Consider the following 14,228-nt stretch of genomic DNA (forward strand, 5'->3'; position numbering starts at 1 on the left):
TTAATTTTTCACAAGATCTTGTAGTGATGACGAGAGAGTCGGATCACTGCATAAAGTTTTCTCCCACACATCTCAAAGATTCTCAATGGGGTTAGGGTGTGGTGGCCACTATATGTGTCAAAATGATGTCTCATGCTCCCTGAACCACTCTTAAAATTTGAGCCCAATGGATCCTGTCATTGTCATCTTGGAACATGCCCGTGCCATCAGGGAATAGAAAATCCATTGATTGAAAAACCTGGTCATTGAGTATATTCAGATCGGCAGCTGACCTCATTTTTTAGGGACATAACATTGCTGAACCTAGACTTATTATCCAATGGAAGGCTCTGAACCATTGCTTAGCCAAATCCAGGTGGTGACTTTTTTTTGGCCAGGCAGTGTATAAAGAACGCCAAACCGCTCTAGATTAAAAAACCTAAACACAAAAAAAGACTTTTCTTGAAGTCTTGCAAGTTTTGATATATATTTTAAAATCATTAAACTTAAACTGAGAGTTTAAAAATAACTACCCTTGCTGTGGGGCCCACAGTTAAATGCTCATTTTTGCCTAGCAGTAGAGGAATAAGAAGTGACCATATTTATTGCTCTCTCTACTGCAGCAAAGGGACATTAGGCAAAAGATAAAAAACATTTTATTTTTTTTACAGTCCAAAGAAAAAAAAAAAAAAAAAGTGTAAGGTTCCCCTCCTGATTGATACCAGACCCTTTAGGTCTGGTAGGAATGATAGTAGTGACCTCCCCCCCAAGCTAAAAATAAAAAAGCCATACCAGGCCCTTTAGGTCTGGCTGGTAGGGATTTTAAGGGGGAACCCAAACCCCAAGAAATTAGAGAAACAAAATGTGGGGTCCCCCCTAAAATTTCTACCAGACCCTTGATCCGAGCACAGGTCTATCTTCTCCACAACCCTGGTCCGGTGGTTGTGGGGGTCTGCAGATGTCGCCCCCACTTTTGAATGAGTACCCCTGCTTATACACTAAAGGGTTGAACCAAAATGTAAATAAACACACCACACTTTTAGAAAAAATCCTTTAATTTAAAAAAGCAGAGTCAATTTTTGACTATTCCTAAGACTAATACTTTTTTTTTTCAATTAACCGCTTGAAGACCAGGTGTTTAGACCCCCTTCCTGGCCAGGTAATTTTTCAGTATTCAGCGCTGCGGTACTTTGACTGACATTTATTCCGTCATGCAGCGCTGTACTGAAATTAATTTAATACCATTTTTTTGGGGACAGATAGAGCTTTCTTATGGTGGTATTTAATCACTTTTTAATCACATTTTACTATATTCAGGAGAAATTACTGACATTTTTTTTTACATTATGTTATGAAACAACTAATACCGTATTACCCACTTTTTTGGTAAAATATAAAAGATCGGGTCACGTCGCGTAAATAGACACCAAACATGTCAAGCTTAAAAATTGCGTGCACTCGCGAAATCGCAAAAAAATAGCATACCCAAAATTGGCCATAGGCGACGCTTTAAAAGCTTTTACATCTACAACTACACAATGCATACGAACGAGCGCTTGCGTTTCGAAATGGCACTGTTGGGCGCTTCCAACAGAAATGGCAGCCCTGGTGTCTGTGGTCTCAGCAGAACACGCCCTCCCCATGACTCTCGCTGATAATGACTCATGTAAAGCTCGGATGCTTTGAATATGGAGCCTCTCGGGTCCCTCCGAGATGGAATTTGGTACGCTTTATCAGTACACAACATATGTCTTTACCTGCTTCTTATTTCATATTGTTGGTCCTAACCGGACTTTCTTTGTTCTTGAATACTTTCTATTCGTTTTGTAATATTGAAAATACCCTAATAAAAACGTATTGAACATAAAAGCTTTTACAGCTCATCAGTTTAGTGTTATCAGTGATCGATGACCCTAGAATTATTGCTCTCATTCCGATGTTCGCGGCGATATGCAACATGTGCGGCGTAATGGACGTAATCGTCGTTTTCGCAGGTATGTGCACCTGACGAATCTTTACATGCGTGTATGTAGGGGTGGGGACTTTTTAAAAAAATTTTATTTTTTTATTTTTTTTATGTGTAACTTAAAAAAAAATTGGGGGGAAACTTTACATTTTTTTCCAAGATCTGGTAGGAATTTTAGGGGGGACCCCACTTTTTTCCCCATTTTTGGGGTCGGGGTTGGCTTCCAAGGTGGCCTGATATCATGCCCCAGAATCTGATATGCAGGTAAGTGCAGGTGTTCTATCAAAGATTGTGACTGGGTTGGAATTTGTGACCTAATGACGCTCACTTTTTCTGCTGTAAAATGTGTGACCGGCAAAAGGTGTACAATGCAAGCTGTTCCAGGGCAGATCGGCATCACAGATGGTATGTGCTAGAGAACCGATCTGAACTGGAACAGCTGATTGGTCCTGAAATGTGACTTCTATCCGATTTTGTGGAATGTGAGCTCCCACTCACAAACTTGAATAGACGTGACATTTCAGGAATGATCAGCTGTTCCAGGGCCCTGGAATTGTACACCTTTTGCCGGTCACATATTTTACAGCAGAAAAAGTGGGCATTTAAATGTGTGACCACGTGACCGGTCACACATTCCACCGTCGAAAAACTGGGCGGGATTAGGTCACACATTCTAACGCAGTCACAAACTTTGATAGCACACAGGCATTCACTTTATTTATGAAACTAGTTCAGAGAGTTAGATAAGTGGCAGGTTTACTCCAAATAGTTACATTTTTCAAACTAAAGACAAGATGGTAATAACATGGAGTTTGTAGGCTTTGAGAAAGGGCATATATTATTATAAAAAAATAAAACAAAGATACAACAGTACATATAAACATCTGGAATGCTTGTCGGAACATGATACATTCATATCATAACAAAAGCGCAAACTCAAGGGAGAAAAAAATTCTACCGTAGTAACAAAATTTTACATAACTTGCAGTTGCATATGAATATGCATTGTGCGGTCTGTTACCATTACACCCATGATTTATTTATTCTATTATTCAATTATATCTCTACAGTACGTCTACAGTATTTAATATAATCCACTGTGCTGCCTGAATAGCCTGAAATCTCATCACTTTTACACAAAAAAATCTATTATTTTCTGCGCTATTCCAGACCTGATAACTGGATAGTTCAGCTAACTGTTGTGCAGGAGGGATTTCTCCTCCTTGCCTTCTTAAAGGGAATGTATAGTGGTTTTGTACATAATTTCTTTCTTTCTTTATTATGGTCAGACAAAAAAACAGATTATTAACAGATATTTTTCAGGAAATATAAAATATAGCTTCTTAGTATTCTGAGCCATTAAGTAGAGCTTTACGTTTCTTTCCACATTTTTAAGATTCTCCGTTTGCTTCTTGAATAATACAAATCTGTTTACACAGCTTAGTGACTCATCCCAAGGGATTATTCCTTATAAAAGCCCCTATAAAACGACTGAGTAAGCAGTCCAAAGTTTAAATAAAACATATTGGTGGGAATTTATCAAAACTGAAGCAGACAGAATCTGGAGCAGTTGCCCATCGCAACCAATCGGCTTATTTCTTCAGTTTGTTCAGTTAAGCTTTGAAATTGAAAGACAGAACCTGATTGGATTCTGTCTGCTCCAGTTTAGATAAATTCCCCTCATTTTACCTCAAAGCAAGCAGCAAGTGGCTCTGCTTTCCCTTTAGTTACAGAGGGTGCTTTGAGAATCCACTGTCTTGTATTACATAGAATGCGCAGCATATTTTTACATTATGGCACACTTTTTTTCTAGCAGAAGTAATTAATAATAACATATCCGCTGACAATGTTTACTGTCCTTCTTCGGGGTCTGGCGTCTTCTGGGTCCTCCACTGGGCAGTCACAGGTGCTGTAACTCCTGTGCAGGCACACTGGAGCTACATTATCCTGACACCTGGCTCTATTCTGGGCATACAAATGACAGGAATGACTCTAGAGCTGTGGTTCTCAACTGGTGGGTCGCGACCCAAAAGTGGGTCGCAAACCCATGTTCAGTGGGTCGCCACGTGCCTTCCACTGCGCTAGGTGAGGTCAGTTCTCGCGCAGAGCAGCCATTTAAAATATGCTTCCCGGCATGAGTGTTAGCTTGAGGTGGGATGGGCTGGGGGTTTGGCTGCGAGGGAGCTCCATCCATACGTGCATTGCTTACAGCTCCCTCAGGTTTCCTGTAGAGATGCCTGGACCAGAGTGAAGTCACATTCTGGCTCCCGGAAACCTCTACAGGGCATGCAAGGGAGCTGTACAAGCAATGCACAAATGGATGGAGCACCGTCACAGCACAGCAGCCCACACTGGACCCCAGGCTGAGGATCCACTCCAGGTCTCGTAAGGTAGGGAGACTGGGTGGATCTTAAAAAACAACAACATTTTTTTGGAGTGTGTATGTGTGTGTGAGAATGTCTGTAAGTGTGTGAGATTGTGTCTGTGGCTGTGTGTGTCTGTCAGTGTGTTTGAAGGCCCGTTCACACTACTACAGTGCGTTAATAGCACAGTCCCATGCGATTAATGCACTGTACCAATCGCACCTGCCCCATGTTCTGGTGCGGGAGTTGCCAATAATTTGAATGGCACGCCAAATGCACCTTCCACCCGCAATTCGATCGCCCGCACCAGAACACGCGGTACCGCAATGCCGTGCATTCCAGTGCGGTGCGACTTGGGTCGGGACTTAATGACCAAGGACAAATGTGGGTCCTGAGGTTACACAGGTTGAGAACCACTGATCTAGAGTGTACACTGCTAGCTGCAAAAGGAAGGAGGAAGTTTTTTGTAGAATAGACTTTGCGTGTCCTTAGATCAAAAAAAATCTACCTCCTTTTTTGAGGAAATTTTGTTCTGCTTATAGGAGAACTATGGGGTCAGTGTTTTTCCTGTTTTTCCCCATAGTTCTCCTTAGGGTAACGGGAGGACACAAACTAGCGTCCTCCCGTTACCCTAAGCTCAGTATACCGCGAGCTACAGCTCGTGGTATACTGAGACGCCGCAGCCGGAGCGGATCACGACTTAGCTGAGGGGTTCCGCCAAGCTGCGTGAGTGACAGCTGGCTCTGCCTATCTAGAGGCAAAGCCAGCTGTACCCGCCCCTCCCCCGTCCGTTCCGCCAGTCAGCGCTGGCAGATCGGAGAGGGGAATCCAGCCCCTCCCCCTGTCACGGCAGAGAGCCGTGACAGGATCGAGAGGCGAGCGAACCCGTATGTGTTCGCTCACCTCCCGATCTACTGAGCCGACCTGTGACAGTCTCATTGTCACAGGTCGGCTAGAACTATGAGGTGAGTGAAAAGCACTCATGTCATAGTTCTCCTTTAAAAATGCATAAATGTAAAAAAAATATTGTTTCTTATTAAAGGAGAACTCCACTAAACAGGGAATATTGAACTAGATGACACAATTATAGTATACAAATGATATTCACTTACACGCACCTGTCATTCTACCATGAGCACTTCTGGCACAACCTACTATTGTAGCTTCACTATATATCAGATGTATAGAGGTCTAATGGAATATCTCCAACAATCTGCTAATGCCGTTTCAACTGTATCCACAATCTTGAGGGTGGTGTGTGATCTCTAAAGTGGTACTTTATGCTACCTACACCTATGGATGTTGGCTCAATGTTTCTGCTTCTATGTAGAGCAGCACCGGACACCTAAACCTAAGGCATATTGCATAATGTAATTGTTGACCAAGCTTCTTTGGCACTGCCCCTCTAAAATCATTTGTTTCACTAATGGTGATGTAGGGTCCTACTAACCAATAGTAAGGCACAGAGGTGGAAAAGGCTGCAACTAAGAATCTTGGACTTATATTTGAGTTTTCGGGGTCCCAGAATGCTCTACAGAAAAGCAGAGGCAGCGTGTAGGCACCTGATAGGGCATGCTGTTTACAGAGAAAAAAAAAACTCCACTATATTCTCAATGCATTTTAATATTTTAAAATATACATAGAAAAATATCAGCTAAACAGAATTGTTATTAAATGTGGGTCAATATTTGAAAAACCTTTCTGTACATTTTGTAGTTATGTGAGGACAGTAGACATGTGCGATTCGTTTCGGAAAGATGTGTTTCCTGCCCTGCCGGGCCTGTGCTCGGATCAAGAGTCTGGTAGGAATTTTTGGGGGACCCCACATTTTTTCCCCATGTCTTGCCTGGCATGGTGTTTGGGGGGAACCCACGCACTTCTTTTTTTTAACTTGGGGGGGGTCCCTCCTAACATTCCTACCAGATTTTTATTATATATTATTTTACATATAATGCTAACATCTGATTTATGTTTCAACTGTACCTGCTAACACTTCCAATTGAGTCTCTGTATTTTCTCCTCCCGATCCCTATGGATTCCTATTCCCTACAGCACATAAAGCTCTGCTGTGCTCCAACCAGAGTGAGGACAATGTCCTATTTGCGGTTTGCAGCCAAAATGTTCCACAACACTATAGTAGAGCACAACTTCCGTATACAATACTGCCTAACAACCTCTAATACACAATCTTAGCACACAAAACATGTCTGTTTTGTTTCCCCTCCTGCAGATTAATGATAATTAGTAGTATTAGTTCACTATATATACAGAGGTCACGTTTACACAAGAGGCTAATTGTATGCCCAGAATGGCAATGATGTAATTATCCATGTAATTGCACTCATTATGTATTTGTACAATATTTATTGTCTTGTTGCTTTAACGAGTGTTTATTATTTTCTTTTGCATCTCAAAACTGTCACGTGAGTATTTCTACATTTGTTTTGTTACCATGACTATATAGTACTCTAAAACTCTGCTACATTCAAAGCACATAACAATTGTTGATACTGTATATTAAAGGAGAACTATGGGGTTAAGGCTTTTCTGCATAGTTCTCCTTAGGGTAACGGGAGGACACAAACTAGCGTCCTCCCATCACCCTAGGCTCAGTATACCGCGAGCTGTAGCTCGCGGTATACTGAGACGCCACAGTATACCGCGAGCTGCTACTCACGGTATACTGAGACGCCGCAGCTGAAGCGGATCCCGACAATTATGCCGGGATTCGCCCAGCTGCGTGACTGACAGCTGGCTCTGCCTATCTAGAGGCAGAGCCAGCTGTACCCGCCCCCTCCCCCGTCCGTTCCGCCAGTCAGCGCTGGCGAATCGGAGCGGGGAGGGGGGAATCCAGCCCCTCCCCTGTCACGGCAGAGAGCCGTGACAGGATAGAGAGGTGAGCGAAAGCCGGTATGTGTTCGCCCACCTCCCAAACTACTGAGCCGACCTGTGACAGTCTCATTGTCACAGGTCGGCTAGAACTATGAGGTGAGTGAAAAGCAGGTGAGTTGAGTTCTCCTTTAAGGGTTACTTATTGTCATGCAAAATGAATAGATTATCCTTAACCTAAACATTGTAACAGGTGAAGGTGGCTCTTCCTGCAGAATTCCAGTTTCTTGCTGTCATTAACCTTACCTGCATTGTCCTCAATTTTCCATGGATGTTATAAAACCTCCCTCCCCATCTTTCCAGAGTACAGCAGCTCTGTTGTCATGCAAAATGAATAAATTATCCTTATCCTATACATTTATCCAGCTCCTAGCAGGCTTTTCCTGCAGAATTCCAGTCTGATATATAAAAGGAGAACTATGGGGTCAGTGTTTTTCCTCATAGTTCTCCTTAGGGTAACGGGAGGACACAAACTAGCGTCCTCCCGTAACCCTAAGCTCAATATACCGCGAGCTACAGCTCGCGGTATACTGAGACGCCGGAGCGGATCCCGACGTAGATGACGGGATCCGCCCAGCTGCGTGAGTGACAGCTGGCTCTGCCTATCTAGAGGCAAAGCCAGCTGTACCCGCCCCTCCCCCGTCCGTTCCGCCAGTCAGCGCTGGCAGATCGGAGCGGGGAGAGGGGAATCCAGCCCCTCCCCCTGTCACGGCAGAGAGCCGTGACAGGATCGAGAGGCGAGCGAACCCGGTATGTGTTCGCTCACCTCCCGATCTACTGAGCCGACCTGTGACAGTCTCATTGTCACAGGTCGGCTAGAACTATGAGGTGAGTGAAAAGCACTCACCTCATAGTTCTCCTTTAAAGAAAGTGACTATTGAGGTCTTTCCTAACAGCAGACACCCTGTGATGTCAATATACAAATATTATTGGCATACCGGGCTTTATTCAGTTGGGTTACCTACACAGGTATAGGATAGTTTGTTTTACATCCAGAGCTGCTCATAAACCCCAGTCCAACCCAGACAGACACCATGAAGCAGAGCACAGTACAATATATATTATTTTCCTCTCTTTTCTGTAAAGACAATTATTGCCCCTCCACAATGATCAATAAAGACAGTAATGTGGTTACATCTCCTACTCTATGCCATAAATAAGAATGTGCAGTGTAAAAAAACACAGCTTAGTCAATAGTTTGTGAAAAACACATTCTCACCAACACTAATTACAGAAGTTACTGATTATCAATAGCCTAGAAGACAGTCTGGTAGGTTCTTGTATGAAACTGTACAAAAAACGAACATACGGGAGGACATACTGAGTAAAAATGTATTACTTGCACTGTGCACTTGACTGAATATTCATTTATTAAAACCATATATTCCTCCCCAGGTAGCTTTAGGATACAAGAGCCCAGGAGAATGATAAAGTTGTCCATTATTAAGAGTTCCTGGGGGCATTTGTATCCCAGATGAAATGTGTCAAATTTCTCAGAAGAATAAAGGTAGAAATGATTGTTGCCTTTTTAGGATTATGGGTTTTCAGAGCTTTATTCGGAATGTATACTTAGATTGAAAAAAAAGGCATAAGTACTAATGTATTTTTTTCTTGTGTGTTTAAATCAGGTTATCTAACAATTATCAGTGTGAAGCATGCCTGTAGCCTTGATATGTAGGGTTATTTGCATTCCCGGTGTATCTTAAAATATAAGTTATCAGACTCAATTGCCAACAAGAGTACCAGTGGGCCCCTTTTTGCTTGATTTGGGCAAATGCCTTTTTCTCCTATTATTAAAATGACCCTGGAGTTTAAACTCACAGATTGACCTGGTCTTTAATCGCCCCTCCTGCTGCCACGTAATAAAAAATGGTCCCGGCATCTCTCTTCCCCCAAGCATTAATTGTTGCAATGTGGGAGAAAGCAGGGAAAGTCAAATGTTCCTCTACACCTAGAAGTGATATTAATTTCTTGGGCAGTATGTCAGCAGAGGGAGACAACTGGAGAGCATGGGGAAAGTACAGACCCCTTGAATAAGAAAAATAAAGATTCGCCTTCAAAGGGACAAGTAGGGCCGGATTTACTCTCCCTGCCGCCGCAAGGCCACGTCCTGCAATACGCCCCAACCACCCTCCTCCCCATCAATGGAGAATGGCGGCGGGGTTAGTTTAGTTTTTTATTTCATATTATTTTTTTCACACAGTATTGAATTAATTTACTCCCCCCCTCATCCCCTTTTTGTCCTATTATCTTTTCTCTACTCGCTTCTAAAAGTACCTATTAAAATACACACCTAATACTTACTATCCTGAGCAGGCAAACTTCGCTCTCTTGAAGAGCTGCCCTGCCTAAAAAATATTCAGCATTTTAAACTTCCGGAAGTGGTAGATAGCTGTGTCACCTGCCACGCACTATGATTTCTTCCACTGGCACCTATAAAAAGTACACAGTAGTGTCATTATTCCTAGTAGATGGGATTGGGGACCTGTTACAAAGTATGTCCAATACAGCGGATTATTTGGCAGCAGTAGAACGACTGGAGCAGCAGGAATTGGGACAGGTATGTATTAACTGTTGGAAAAAAAAGTGTCCCTTTAAATATATATGAATGTCTAATTTATTCAAGGTTAAAGAAACTGGTCTGTCATTCCATAAAGTCTCTACTTCACACTTCCCGACTTGGCCAATGTAATACAGTACTTGCAGGCCGCAGCTACACTAGTCTTGTTTACCTAAGTTTTGCACATGCACGATTTGCTCTATAGAGAGTAGTATAGACCTAACAATGGATAAGTAGAGCCTTTGAGAACTTGTGTACAGCTGTGAATAAAGATAGAAACAAAAGCCTGTGAGCAAACTCAGCAGCGAAGAACAGTAACTTCATGTGTACAAGGTCTGTGGAGAGCCTGGGGGTGGAGGACTGACTCCCTTTAACCCAATGCATTGGTATACACACTGCAAACACAGATGAGTTTACTACTTAACATTCTGCTCAATACTTGTTATGGATTTATGAATTGTATGGTGCCTTCCACTACAACCCCACTCTAGCTGAGTTCACAGATCAGCCACTTGTGCTCATCTACATCATAAACACCTTGCTGACTCTCCAGCACCTGCAGAAGCATCGTCTGTCACAGACACAGCACCATAGCAGACTGAGGTGAAAATTAAACCAAGAAATCAGAGGCTCTGAGTCACCACAGACAGGAACAAGGATGAAATAAATGAATGCTTCCTATACAGTGTCTAATCTCAGTGGTGTGTATGTGGTTAACCCCTTCATCAATCCAGCAGCTTCTGCAAAGCAAAGGATGTCGACCTACTGTACATGGAATTGTCATCGACTGGTGGGGGAAGAATGATAGGTTGATTTTATTCCAAAAGTGCCTATACACAGGCAAATATGATTACTTTGAATAGATGATAGATCTCCCACCTTCTGCAACTGGAGGTGGCCATACATTGTACAATTTTTGTTAGAAATTTTTGTTTGTGACACAAACCCTTGTTCGATTAAACCTAGACTTCCCCATTAAGTATAGTCAAATGTCGATTTTGGAAATAGTTTGTTAGCCATACTAACCAACCAATTTTTGATGAGCGAAGGAAATAATATCCTTTTGTGCATGTGCTGTGTTCTTGCTGAGATTTTTGTCGAACGAATACCCCACTGATTCATTGATTTTCGTTTCCAACCTGACCAATCGAAAAATCAAAAAGTAAAATCGGTGATGTACCATCAACTGTTTGATTTATATTCGAAAGGCCATTCATGTACAATTTCCAAACGAACATTGTACAATATATGGCCACCTTTAGTAAATGTTAGTGGAGCAACGGTAGGGCTGTCCTTTAATGAGACAGCCTTGGGCTATTGCCTCAGGCTACAGCTACAGCTCGCGGTATACTGAGCCCAGGGTGATGGGAGGACGCTAGTTTGTGTCCTCCCATTACCCCAAGGAGAACTATGGGGAAAAGCCTTCACCCCATAGTTTTTAAGTTAATTTTGTTACGGGGTTGGAAATCCCCATTTTACCTTGTGTACATCAGTGCCAAACAATGAAATTGAGATCAAAACTGGATTCTGCTCATTTTGTGATAGATAACAGATCATGAATATTCCTGAATAAACAATGCGTCCAAAGAAGGGTTTACTAAATCACAACACATGCAGAATGCAGATCTTGACAGCACAGATTTTCTATTATTCGCTCGTCATTTATTCAGTTTGTCTTAGTTATGTCTGTATACAACCATATCATTCCTGGAACTAAAATAAATACTGCAACAACTTTAATGATTACAAAATGACACTATAGCTGTGGCTGCCTACCAGGTAAAAGCATTATGTGGACAATGTCACTAGCTGCATTGAGGCCTGTGCATTGGTTACTACTCTCCTGATTGCAAGGCCAACATTTGGGCAAGATTGACTTTACTACAACAATGTATTACTTTAGAATTATAAAGTGACACTACAGCTGTGGATAAAAAGGGCTCCTGTAGGTATACAAAGTATATTTCAATGAGTTTTACAAAGTTTTGCTTCACATTGATACATGTCTTTGCTTAATTTTTGTATGGGCTGCTTTTTCAGGTCAAGGTTCTGCCAGAATGATGGGGCCAGTGCAGAGCTTGTCAACCAGTGAAGCAAACCAGCCACATGCCTGTGTCTCAACATTGGGAGGGGTATGTAAATCAAGGAAAACTTCAGGTAGATTAACAGCAGATTCTAATGCAACCAGAAGCAATTTTGTGAGCTCATTCACACTGGTCCACTGCATTAATGTGCATTGAAATATGGTAACCTATTCAATGCACCACAATGCAGAGCCTGTTTGTCAAAACTTTACATCTGTGCTTTCAAATGTACTAAAAAGTAACCTGCATCCTGCACTGGCTTGGTTTGTTGGGGCACCATTCAAAATAAATGCCATTGGAACATACCAAACTTGGTTTCATCCATAAACATACGTTGTGGCAAAACACATGTTCCATGTACTACTGCAATACATCAGTCCAGGAAGTTTAGGAAAACGAAAGAAAAATTTGCTGGTATTGTATTCTTACCAAAGCATGGTGGCACAATTTGACAAGGCGTCCTTTCCTCTCATGTCTTATAATTGGAATGCAATGTTCACAATAACAGCCCTAGCACAAGAATATATGGCAGAAAGTGAATTTATTTACAGTATTTGCTGTGACGAAACCCATTGGTACGTGTCATGTTATCTTCTGAAACACCATTATCTCAGAAGTGCAAAGCACACAAATTGAGGCACTTTATATACAGTATATGAAAATGCCAAAGCATTCAGGAAAATTCATTGATTGTACTTTCTGTGCAAGAAATCCGCATTCTGTTTCTCGCATACAAATCTGCTCAGTGGCTCTGACTGCTGATGAAAGCACAGCTTGAATATTAGCAGAAGGACACGCTTGCCCCACCCCTGGGAAAAGACAGGTATGGTCTATGCAAATGACAACAAGCATCACATCCTATCATTTATTGTGCATGATAACATTTTCGGGTCTCTCATCTGGATATATCAATTTGATGCTGCTCGCTGCTAGGTGCCTCTTGCTAAACCTCTGATTAGTTCCACATTAGCGGGTGAATCAGCTTCCAGTATGTGGCACTTTACTCCCCGGCTTCAGGCATGAAATCTTATTTCTGAAAAGCTGAACAGGATCTGGAGAATTGTGTGCTGAACGGTTTCCTTCCATTCAGAGTTATAAAACAAACAGACTGATGGCAGAAGGGATTACCTTAGCAAAGGCTCTGTGAAATGCTAAATGTATTACCCAGTTAAAGGGGACAGTCTCTATATGTCTCTGCTTGAAGGAGAAAATCCAATGATAAAACAAAAAATGTTTCCAATCAAAATGGCCACTGGCGGTATTTTCCTTTACTGTGACGTTAGAGCTATCTGGTGCCCCCCTGGATACAGGTAGACCTTTCACTGCCAGGGCCGTTTTTACATTTTTGCACACACTAAAATGAACTTTATGTATATCTTTTCTGAAAGCAGAGACTGTGGAGAATAAAATGGTGGCAGTTGCCATTTTTTATGTGACACAATATTAGTGCAACTGTTTATCAACCAGAAATTTTCAGTCAAAAATGCACTCAAATTAATTTTAGTGCACAGAAACACAATATAATACCCAATTTGTATAGGCAATATAGAAATGATGAGGATGTACCAAGTAAACAGATACTGAACATACCAAGCCTTAAAACTGTGTGCACCGTGAAATGGGCAAAAACTTTGGTACCCCGAATTGTACATAGATGACATTTTAAAAACGGCCCATATAATGGCCCTATATTTATTGTTCTTACTCTGGCATGTGTGGTGATACCCAACATGTGTGGTGCAAACATCGTTTTAATACGCAGACACCCTCAACACATGTATTTCTGTTTTTATGTGCATGTATGTGTGGGGGGTGGGGGGGGGGGCTTTAAGATTTTTTGGGGGGTTCATTTATTTTATTCAACTTTAACTCTTTTTTTTTAAACTTACCTTTATTGCTATTACATTGCTGATAGCATGACACCTAATGTCACCTTTGCAGCCATTTTAAGCTAATTAAGCACAGTTCATGCTTGATCAGCTTCTGGGGAATGACAGGCTTAGAACCCAGAGGTGACAAAATCCCTGCTGCCACGGATCAGGTTAAAAAAAAACTACCCTTATACTGGCTTCTGCCCCTAGACTGCCCTCCTATCTGCTCGTTTTAGTCCAGGGGTATTGTATAAAGAACTTTTGCTTACCTGATTCCTGCTCCTGCAGGCTCTAAGACCTGCGTTCGCAGCCTCTTCCCCCCATCACTATGAAGGTCGGAGGCTCACTGATGTCATCAGGTACAATGTAGGGTCCATAGCTCTGCATTATAAATGAGGACACCAAGGACTAGTCCAAAAGATGAGACATAGGGGAGAGAAGTGAGTGTTGACTGCTGGGCTTAGGCAAGTAAAACGCCTTTACAGATTAGCCCTAAACAAAAAGGGTTGTTAACTC

The 14,228-nt window shown here is 42.0% G+C and overlaps 1 protein-coding gene across 1 annotated transcript in view; it reads right to left on the reverse strand.

Annotated features, from left to right (window-relative positions):
* Positions 1-14,228, reverse strand: part of LRRC75A (leucine rich repeat containing 75A) — a 215,985-nt gene that overhangs the window by 83,050 nt on the left and 118,707 nt on the right. The window lies entirely within an intron of this gene.

The sequence above is a fragment of the Nanorana parkeri genome, unplaced genomic scaffold, assembly GCF_000935625.1.
Source record: "Nanorana parkeri isolate BGI_ZX_2015 unplaced genomic scaffold, ASM93562v1 scaffold181, whole genome shotgun sequence".
Taxonomy (NCBI): Eukaryota; Metazoa; Chordata; class Amphibia; order Anura; family Dicroglossidae; genus Nanorana; species Nanorana parkeri.